At 35.7% G+C, this 12,005-nt stretch overlaps 1 pseudogene; it reads left to right on the top strand.

Annotated features, from left to right (window-relative positions):
* The first annotated feature begins 521 nt into the window (after nt 1-521).
* Nucleotides 522-614, top strand: LOC130030021 (uncharacterized; annotated as a pseudogene).
* The last annotated feature ends 11,391 nt before the right edge of the window (nt 615-12,005 follow it).

The following is a 12,005-nucleotide window of genomic DNA, read 5'->3' as shown; positions in this document are numbered from 1 at the left end:
CCAGTTCTTCTCTTCTTTTTTCTTTATTTTGTTTTTGGGCCACACTAAATTGTGATCAAGGCTTACTCCTGGCTCTGAGCTCAGGGATCAGTTCTGGTGGACTCTGGGGACCATATGAGGTGCCAGAGATCAAACCTGGGTTGGCCATGTGTAAGGAAAATGCCATACCCATTGTGCTATCTCTCCAGTCCCCTCCTTCTGCCAATTTTAATACCCAATTTAAAGTATGACAAAGTAGAAATTTAGGAAAGTCAAAGTAGAAATTGGAAATGAATGGTATGTTTTTTAAGTACTAGATAGATCATTCCAAGATATTCCAAAGAAACTGATTACTTTGTATTAAAAAGAAAATATAATGAAAAAATGAATGATACCCTAAACCTTCTTTTCTCCTAAAAGTGGAAATTTTCTCTGGTCCTTTTTTAAAAAATCTCCCTTAATGCAGGAAAAATGTCCCTGCACAGATACTCAGACTAAGGACTAGATAGTCACATGACAAAAATTAAAACTGAGTTTTTGTCTTGCTTCAATAGCACATATACTAAAACTGGAGAAGATTAGCATGGTCCCTGCGCAAGGATGACATGCAAACTTGTGAAGTGTTCTATATTTTTGTAAAGTAGAAGGCAACCAATCTCAATTGAAAACTAGCACACAAGTCTCAACCTGTAACAAATTGTTAGTAGTCTCTTATACAAGAGCTTAATTGCTCCAGGGTGAGATACAACAATCTTCACACATTTTCTTCTAAGGAAAACTTTTTTGATCATTTTTACAGAATTATTCATAACAAGCAATACAAAATAAATTACTTAGGATCTGCTGTTGGGGCAAGCTTGGGTGATAGTTGGGAAAATTAGAAATGATGGTGGGAAGGTGTAATGGTGGTGGGATTAGTATTAGAATATTGAATGTAATAAATTATTGTGAGCAACCTTATTAAAATTAATTTAAATGAAAAAATTAAACTGAGTCACTGTCACAAACCAAGAACAAAGATTGACTCAAATGCATTAAAGACTTAGATATTAGAGCCAAATCCATAAAAACACATTGAAGAAAATATAGTCAAAACACTGAAATTAGTATCACTAGTATCTTTGGTGACTTTATTTCACTGGCAAGGAATTCAAAATTAGTTAATAGGATCATATCAAACTGAAAGACTTCTGTATTGTGAAATAAAAAGACATAATACTGAGTGGGAGAAAATGTATGCACACCATGCTTCTGACAAAGGACTAATATCTGAGATATATAAAATACAACACTCAACAACAGAACAACCCTATCAAAACAAAAAAACACATGGAGGAAAGACCTGAATAGAAACACACAAATAAAACATACAGAGGGCCAACAGGCACAAGAAGAAGATGCCCACCACCTCCTGTTATCATGGAATGCAAATGAAAATACCAATGAAATATCACTTGTCAGAGGAAACTTTTTATACCCAAAAGTATAGAAATTAGTACATTCAGGAAATGAAGAGAAAAAACTTTCATTTAGTATTGGTAGGAATGTAAACTGATTCAGTCCTTATAGAAAAGAGTATGGAGACCTCCAAATAGTAATGATAGAACTACCATATATTCTACTGATTCCATCCCAGTTATCCCAAGAACACAAGATCCATAATTTGAAAAAATATATGAACACTTATGTTCACCACAGTTCTAATTACAACAATCAAAAATATGGAAACAACTGCCCAAATCCCAATGATATTAAAATTTAAAAACGGCCCTATGGATTAAAAATGTCATGGTACATATACATAATAAATACTATTTAGCCCTAAGAAAAGATGAAATCTTGTTTTGTTTTTTTGTTTTTTTTTTTTTTTGCTAAACATGAATGGAATTGGATAGTGTAGTTAAATGCAAAATGTCATGGTAAGTCCAAAGGATTTATCTAGATGAGAAATACTAGATGATATTATATATATGTGTGTGTATATATATATATATATATCGGAATTAACCAGACAAATCGCTCCACCAACTAAGAACGGCCATGCACCACCACCCACGGAATCGAGAAAGAGCTATCAATCTGTCAATCCTGTTCGTCTGTTCGTGTCCGGGCCGGGTGAGGTTTCCCGTGTTGAGTCAAATTAAGCCGCAGGCTCCACTCCTGCCAAACACAGTAACAACAAAGTCTCCAATGGAGACGTTACTGGGCCCGCTCGAGCAAATCGATGATCAACGGGAGGGCCTTTACATATATATATATATATATATATATATATATATATATATATATATAAAGAAAGGAGCTAGGGAATGGAAATGTCAAATGGTCACAGTCACTGTCCTTCCATTGTTCATCGATTTGCTCGAGCGGGCCCAGTAATGTCTTCGTTTTGAGACTTGTTGTTACTATGTGTTTGGCATATTGAATATGTCATGGGTAGCTTGCCAGGCTTTGCCGTGTGGGCGAGATACTCTCGGTAGCTTGTCAGGCTCTCCAAGAGGGGTGGAGGAATCGAACTCGGGTTGGTCATGTTGGCTGCATGCAAGGCAAACGCCCTACCTGCTGTGCTATCGCTCCAGCCCAGTGGAAATGTCAAATGAATACAAAACAGTTGACTCTGACAACAGAGCCCACCTTACTTTAATGGGGAGTAGGAGAGTGGCAAAGAAGTTCTGATGAACCATGGAAGATCTGTACTTTGACAGTGGTGGTTTGTTTATATTGTGTCCCTGAAACAAACACACTATTGCTAATTTCCCATCAATAGATTAACAACTAAAAAAGAAAGAAAATGAGAAAGAAAATCCCTGTATAGAGATGTTTTATCATCAGAGACAGAAATGAGAAATTAGTGCACTGAATTAGTTGTCCAAATAATTTCAAGAATTTCTTTGTCTTATCTACTCATTACAGATATAGTCCTTTGTCTCAAAGTATATAAATCGGTTGTTTTTGGTGATCAGTTGTTTTTGGTGATCCATTGGTTCCATTTATATGAACCTCCTTCCACACAAAGTTAAATTTACCTTTTCATCCCCCCCACCCATCTCTCTCATGTCAGTTGTAATTGTGCCAGCTCAAAAAACCAGAGATAAGAAAATATCCCTCTAAAATTTCCCTTACACATTCCAGGCCTAGCAGTTGGATTGTGCAAGAAGATCAGGCAGTTTAAAAAGATAGTTAAATGTCTGTGTTATTGTATTCATCTGTGGGTAAGAATTCTTTTCTGGAGAATCTATATCCTTCTGCAAAGCTTTTTAGCCAGCCAACCCTTGAGGCACAGAACTCCAGGACTGACTTGGCAGGAACAGGGATTTTAGTCTATTGATTCTTTTCTCATCACTGACTAATAACTCACCTAATCAAGATTCCTGGGGATATCTGTCATATTTAAAACTATAATTAGTGTGTCTTCCAGTTGAGAAATTGCTGGTTGCCACATCTAAGCTGCTTAGATCAGAGCACGCAGCTACCTCTGGAAAGAACTAGAATTTCTCTGAAGCTCCCCGGACTTGAAGACAGACCCTCAGAGACTTCAGAGACCAGGTAATGACTTCACAGAGCAGGAAAGTCTTCACAGAGCCTGGGCCACTCTATTTCAGGGAGACGTGGGAAATGTTTGAGGGTACTTAACTTTCAATGTTGGTGAAGAGCAACATGTATCTCAATTCTAGCAAGTGAAGCAATATATGGCAAGTATATAGCATGAGACACTTGAAGAGAAGGTATATTGCAGTTTTCTAGATAGGTTAAAGTGAGTTTTCCCTTTCAGAAAACCATAGGGTTTTGAAAGCAAATGTTACCATATTTGAGTCTCAATCAGATAGACTTGTGCACTGCAAGTCTATACCGGAGGATTGCTTGTGACAGATGGTTTTAAGTATTTAAGAGATGGTGTGTCTAGGGGTTTGAAAAATAATGGAGCAAGAGAGGTGACTCAAAGCGCTGGTGCACACGCAGAAGCCCCGTGTTCGATCGTGGACACAGCTAAGGTATGGCCCCTATATCAAAAAATAATGTTTATACAATGTTTTAAAAACTGTTTAGCATTTTCAAAAATCCTTTTATTGTCTAATTGCATTGTACGTAAGAATGAATACTCTTTCTTTTAAAAACATGAAGTACCATTGCTTTATAGCATTTAGGTTTCAGCTAGATATCAATATGAATCAGTATCTATAGAACATTCTACATTAAGTTACCACTAAAAGTCTAATTCCATCCTTCACCATACCTGTGACTTTTAAAACTCAGTTTATCATCCCCTTCCGCTAATTGCTAATTTGGTTTTATAGGCGAAAAGTGCATTTTTGTCCTATTTTTTAAGTTTATTTAGTTTGTTTCTTAATTTGCCTTTTCTAAGCAAAATCCCTTGGTGTTTGTCTTTTTATTCTAATGATTTCACGTTTGCATAATACCCTCCAAGGTTCAACCATATTTGAGCAAATGGTAGGATTTCTTTTTTTTTTTAAATAGTGAGCAGGTATTTCACTGTATAAACACCACATATTTTTATTCAATCATCTGTTGATGGATTAAGTTACTCCAAATATTGACTATTGCAAATAATGCCACATTGAACATAACTAGGCATATATTTCTTCCGTAATAATTATTTCTTCTGAGCAGTTATCTGCAAAATGATTACAGGAGTCACTCTTGCTTATGGAAATCATGTACACTCTTGATATAAGATATGGCATTCTCATTTTTTTTGCTGTTTTACAATAAAGCGCCACACTCAATGAAAAATGAAAAAAAAATATACCATATTAATATGGAAATTATCTAAGGGTAACATGCTTCTCTTATTCTTGTAATTACAAGGCCTGCTTTCAAAGCTAGGGAAGTAAGGATGAACCAAATAGATGGCTTAATATCCCCCAAACATATCAAAGCTAGTTATTAATGATTTTTTTAAATACACTTACCATTTTTGCTTCTAAAAAGAAGGAAAAAGTTATTAAAACTATAATCAGATTTCGTAGCACAATTAACACTCCCCCAGTGTGGAAGTAAATTTGGGAATAAGAAAATGGTATTAAAGTGATTTTATTCTAATATAGCTTGCTTTGCTATTTCTTCACTCATCTATCCTTTGTCAAAGAAGCTAAGAGAAATGATTTCTTCCATGGTTCCTCTTTTGTTGTATATTTTTTAAAAACTTGAAGCCATAATCTTTTAAAATTTTCTAAATTTTATCATTGAGATTCTGTGGCTTACAATAATATAAATAAAGGCTTCTAATGCACATAATTCCAACATGATGACCATCACCAGTGTACTTATCTCCCTCCCTCAGGAACCCAAACACTCCTCCTTTTTACTTTTTCCCAACTCAATTGTGTGGATCAGTTCTCCCATCATGTCTCCTTTGGAACGTTGTTGCTATCTCCTTCTGTGCATCTGAAATCCTACATATGAGAGAGATCATTCTGTATCTGCCCTTTTTCTTCTGATTGACTTCCTCAGCATGATATCTTCTAGTTCTGTCCATGTTGCTGCAAATCACATGATTTTGTTCTTTCTTAGAGCTGCATAGCATTCCACTGTGTGTGTATACTACAGCTTCTTAACATATTCAACTGCGGTTGGGCGTTGTTTCTGTATCTTGGCTATTGTACTAAGTACAGCAATGAATACATATGTGCACATGACCTGTGAATTAACGTTTTTGCGTTTTAAAAACAGATGCCAAAAAGTGGTATCACTGGGTCATATGGGAGTTGAATTCTTATTTATTTTTGAGAGAGACATCTCCATATTTGAAACCATTGTTTTTCAGAAGCTTGTTGGGTAGAATAGTGCTTTATCTTTCATATTGTAGAGAAGTCATTAAAATATAGTGCTTTTTGATATCTACTATTTTGTCTTTTCTTCCACTGAAAATTTTATTTCACAGCCATCCTAAAATTCTTCTCTGCTGCTTGTGCACTGGAAGGACAGAATTATTGGCATCTTTATCTTATTTGATGATTGTATATAAGTTGCTTTATCCTTTTCCTTTGATATAAAGGTGCATGCTTAATAATCTGATCTAAAATTTGTAGGCCTGGCCAGTATATAGTGAAATAATTTTTTCCACTTGTTTATGGTTTCTTTACTCTTCCTGATTCATTAGGTCTTTTAATTGATAGATGGAATGATAAAAAAAATAGAGTACCAATTCAGATCTACACTCTGATTAATTTTTTCTCCTAATAGTTGTGTAACCTTTTGTATGAATCACTGTTCTTTGGATGAGGATGTGAATTATCACTTTTGTGAAGGAAGTTGAGGTAAGGGCAAAAGCAAATATAAATTTTGGTAAACATTCTAATTGGTTTCAGATTTAAAATGTCAGATAAAAAGGGAAATTGTGACAAATAACAAAACAATAGCTTCCCGAATCTCAAGCTATTTGTGTCTGGTGCTCAGAAAACCATTTGGGGCACTTAGGATCAAACCTGGTCAGCTGCATATAGGGCAAGCACTCTATCCGCTCTTCTAGCAATCCAGCCCAGCACTGCACTGTAGCACTATCCTCCCGTTGTTCATCGAGTTGCTCGAGTGGGCACCAGTAACATCTCCATTGTGAGATTTGTTCTTACTGTTTTTGGCATATGGAATACACCACAGGGAGCTTGCCAGGCCTTGCTGTGCGGGCGGGATACTCTCGGTAGCTTGCCAGGCTCTCCAAGAGGGATGGAGGAATTGAACCAGGGTTGGCCGCATGCAAGTAAAACGCCCTACCCGCTGTGCTATCGCTCCAGCCCAACTGTTGAAATTTTTACAAGGTGGAAATACTATAACCTGTGAACTTTGCTCCAGTAAGAAATCTCCTCAGACCTTTAAAGGTCATTCAGTTTTAAAAAAATAAATAAATAAAGGTCATTCAGTTTAACTCTACACTTAATTCTTTCCAAATGCCATAAGCATTTTATTATGAGTAATTAAAGTCAATTAAGTGAGGGAAATGTAAAACCAATAAGAAAATAGTATAAGACAAAAAATTTTATTTCTTACGTTTAAATATAACTATTATAATTTTGAAGTAGTCATTGCAGTTCTACTTTCTTGGTTAGTTTGAGATATATAAAAATAAAATTGTAATAAAACCCTAGGTGGTTAAAAAATGTGTTTTGCTTCTCAAGCCCTCAACAAATTTTGCAATACTTAATAAATGTTAACAAATTTTTAGGCTAGATATAAGATGTTTTCTCATAATTCTAAAAGGTGAAAGAAATTAGTTATTTTTAGGGTTATGTTTCATAAATACTGGCAGTTTATAAAGAAAGTGTTAAATAATTTAAATATATATCCATAGCACTGATTTGATATCTAACTCTAATGTATTGAGTTTTTTCTTTTCTTCTTGAATCTTCTAATTCCACTTTTACATTTACTTTATTTATTTCTACAAATATGCATCTTAATGTAATATGGTTCTATACTTAAACAGTCTCTTATTGATCAGTTGCTTTTCCTCTGCTATCAAATAAAGAGATCTTTCTTGAAATTTAACTTATTTTTGTGTCTTTGGAACAAAATGTTGCATATTAATGTTTTAATGTTTTAATTATTTATTGTAATTTTTATTTGGATGCAGTCAAAAGAGCACATGTTTTCTAAAATTCAATAAAATAGTTAAGCATTAAATCCATTCTATTAGTAGTGAACTTTTTTTTTTTTTGCTTTTTTGGGTCACACCCGGTGATGCTCAGGGGTTACTCCTGGCTTTGCATTTAGGAATCACTCTTGGCAGTGCTCGGGGGACCATATGGGATCCTGGGAATCGAACCTGGGTCAGCCACATGCAAGGCAAACACCCTATTCGCTGTTGCTATTGCTCCAGCCCCTGAATTCTTAATTATATTAATAGGCTGTTTTCTTTTAATTTATATGCTCACTGATGAGTATAATTTATCAACATATAAGACAAAATTTAACATTAATTATTTTCCATAAATTCAGCAATGTAAGTGCCAAAATATCTTTCATAAAGTTGTGTAAATCTTTAAACTTTCCTAAATTCTGTGTAACATATTACATATTGGTGCACCACAGAAAATAATTTTTAACTATCTTCATCTTAACAGCTTAATTAGATAATATTTTATTTCTTAAAAACAAAATATTAGAAACTATCTGGTTTGCAGAAGTTAATTGTCCTTGTAAAATGATGTAAACTTATTAAAATCATGCTTCTTCCCATTATAAATATTATCTTTCTTTGATAGAAAACTCAAATTTCTTAGTCTTGGATAATTCACCACTGAAAAGATTTGGTAAAGATATTATCCTTTTCCTTTGAATAGTAGAGTTAGAAAAGTAGAATTTACTTGAAGTTTGGGCTGGAGAAATAGCACAGCGGGAAGGGCATTTGCCTTGAATGCGGCCAACCTGATTGATCTGAGCCAGGTCAGGCTTTGATTCCTCTGCCTTTGATTCCTCCGTCCCTCTCGGAGAAACCTGCAAGCTACAGAGAGTATCTCACCCGCATGGCAAAGCCTGGCAAGCTACCCGTGACGTATTCAATATGCCAAAAACAGTAACAACAAGTCTCACTATGTTACTGGGCCCGCTCGAGCAAATCAATGAACAATGGGAGAACAGTGACAGTGACAGTGACAGTGACTTGAAGTTTGAAACTCACAGGTTACAAACTTTAGGAAAGAGTTTACAGGAATCAAATATCTAGAATTTGATTTCTCTGTTGTTTTTGTTGTTTGTTTTCTTGGGAGACACACTCAGCAATGCTCAGGAGTTACTCTTGGCTCTGCACTCAGGAATTACTCTTTGTACACGGGGTACCATAATATGTTGGGGATCGAACCAGGGTTGGCCATATGCAAGGCAAATGTCCTATCCATGGTACAATTACTCAGGACCCTAGAATTTGATTTCTTCATATCTGTTTATGAACCCATGTATTTCTTGGAAAGCTTTTTCATGCCCTAAAATGGTACATACATACTGGTACATACATTCTTCTTACCAATGACTTTTCCCCCAATTAATATAGTACTATGCAAGCTTTATGATATATTGTCTTTATTAGCATGTAATGGTTTTATATATAAGATAAATATAACATCACATTTTATTTAATATTCCTATACAGTTGAAAATATTTTAAATTCTTACCATAAATAACAAGCATAAAGGCTGGGCTGTTTAATACAAAAAGATCCACCTTCAGTAAACTGAGAATTTATTCTTAGTATAAATTTATTGAGTACAATTTCTGGAATCTAAGATATGCTTGTTTTTTGAAACTCCTGGTAAATATAGTAATACAGTTTTAAAAATGAGTTATATTAATTTATGCTGTCATTGTAATTATTGAAACACCTGCTCTGCTCCATAGTTACTGGTTTCTTTTTAAAACCATAATTATATTTATTAATATATACAGATATCAAGTTTATAGTTTGATGAGACTTGACAATTACTCCAGTCAAAATGCATATATTACCATAACTCTAGAAGTTTCCTCCTGTATGTTTCCTGTCAGTTTCATCACTAAGCACTATTGTAATTTCCATTCCAGTAAGTTTGTTTAACCTGTTCTTGGTCTTTACAGAAATGGAATCCTAAAACAAGCACTCTTTTTGTGTCTGACTTCTCTCCATATAAACTTTGTGGTAATTTCTTTTTTACTGTACACTTCAGTGAGTTGCGTTTATTGTCTATTTCCCCTCTTCTATTTTTGAACTTTTAAGTTATTTTCAATAAAGTGCTACTGTAGATAAATTTTAATGAACCATCTTGCAAACAAGATGCTAACTTACAATTTTTATTATTCTGGAAAAACTGCCAAAAAGTATAATTTCATTCTCACAAAATTTTCATTTTCTGTACAGTTGTAGTATGATAATATTCTATCAGCCTTGTATAAAGAGACCTGATTGCTCCTGAGCCTCCAAACATCTGATGCAGTTGGTCTTCCTAATATTAGTTAGTCAAGTAGCTAGGCAGAGAAGCTCCTGAAGAATTTTCTTTGCATGTTTCTGATGATTAACAATACTAAACGTCTTTGTTTATTGATCCTTCATATATCTCCTTATTGAATGGTCTATCTAAATATTTTGTCCATTTTGAATTTAATTGTAGGTTTTCATTATTTGTTTACAGATATGTCCTAAATAAGCAGTTTTTTAAAAATTTTTATTTTATAACGTAGTTCACAATATTTGATTACATTTAATATTCAAACACCAATCCCACCACCATTACACCTTCCCACCACTATAATTTCGGATGCTTCCATCCTGAAACCCAACTCCTGCCCCAAAGCAGAACTTAAATAATATGTTTTATATTCGTTGTTATGAATAACCACTGAAATTGCTATAAAAGTTTTCTTAGAGGAAAGAGTGTGAAGATTGTTGTATGTCACCTAGGGGCCATTAAGCCTTTCTATGAGAGATCACTAACATGTGTTAAAGGTTGTTAAAGGTTGAGCCTTGTGTGATGCAAAAAAAAATATTTCCCTCTAAGATTGATTGTCTCCTACTTTGAACCCTATCAAATGTGGTGTGGTACTCTTGGAATATGAGTAGGATGTGTGGTATAAAGTGTCGCACAGCTGAGAATAGATTCACTCATGGGTGAGGCTTGGCCTGAGTGTGTGGAGGGTGGCCAAGAGCATGGTGGTGGTTGAGTTCTGGAGGTTTTCAGCTGCTGGGGCCAGATCCCTTGGGGCTGGGAAGGCTCTCACCTGCCCTTCTTTGGAGCACAGCCTGGTGCGGGGTCCAGTGGCATGGTTATGGCGAGTCTCATGTTATGCTCCCTTCTGGGTGTTGGCCAATGATGAGATTATCTGGCGTCAGCCAGAGGTGGTTTATGGGTGTGAATGCTGAGTTGCTGGAAACAGGGATATGGGTGAAGGATCTCCATTCCTGGTCCTTTTGAGCCCAGAGTTCGCAGTCACAAAGTCCCATATACCTTGGTTTTTCGTGGATTCACTCATGTGGAGAAGGGCCGTGAGCATGGGGGCGATTGAGTTCTGGAGATTTTGGGCTTCCAGAGATGTGTCTAAGAAAGTAGTTTTGTCTTAGTTTGGTTTGGTTTGTGGGCCTCCTACATTTTGTTCAGGAGAACTGGAATCCATTAGGGGGATTCTCAGTCAACCATGATGGCAGTTCAATGTGAGGTGCAGTGCTGCAAGAACTTGGGGAATGGGAGATTACCACAGCCACCCAGAAAGGCTTAGAAGCCATCAGGGCTGGATTCAGAATGATGTGGGCAGGGGTTGGGGATGGTCACTTGCAATACATAGACCTTAACCCTTATACACTCTCTGTCCTAGATAAGAATCTTTTCCAGGAACTTATTGCGATATTTAAAGTTTGTCTGTAAATTGATTTCTTTGATTTTTTTTAATTTGAGGAACCTCTCTAGCAATGCACAGAGTCTGGGGGCCAATCCCAAAGATAAAAGTCAGGTAGCTCTTGGTGTTTGGACAGGCAATGCTGAGGGTCACCACGGACATATCCAAAGATACTCAAGAAAATTCCAAAATTTTAAGAATATTGTCTTCTGCTTTCTTCTTCTATTTGCAATAAAGGTAAAGGTAAAGGCCCTCCTGATGTTCATCGATTTGCTCGAGCAGGCCCAGTAACGTCTCCATTGGAGATTTTGTTGTTACTGTGTTTGGCATATCGAATACATCACGGGGAGCTTGCCAAGCTCTGCCGTGCGGGCAAGATACTCTCAGCAGCAAATATATTTTTGTATAATTTTGAGAAATATATCAAAATTTTATGCCAAATTATATCTACCTGTTTCACCAGAAATAGTTGTTGAAAAGATTTACCTTTTCTCAGTGAATTGCATTTGAGCTTATATCAAAAGTTACCAAATCACATACAATTTCATCTCCTTTGGTACTCTTTTTTTTAAAGTTTTATTTATTGAATCACCGTGAGAACAGTCATAAAGCCTTTCAGTTTAAGTCTCAGTCATACAATGATCAAACACCTGTCCTTTCACCAGTGCACATTTTTCACCACCAAGAACCCCAGTATATGCCACCCACCCAC

This window comes from Sorex fumeus, unplaced genomic scaffold (assembly GCF_029834395.1).
Source record: "Sorex fumeus unplaced genomic scaffold, SorFum_2.1 ptg000043l, whole genome shotgun sequence".
NCBI lineage: Eukaryota > Metazoa > Chordata > Mammalia > Eulipotyphla > Soricidae > Sorex > Sorex fumeus.
Note: the sequence above shows the minus strand (reverse complement) of the source record. Positions and strands in the feature narration are given on the sequence as shown.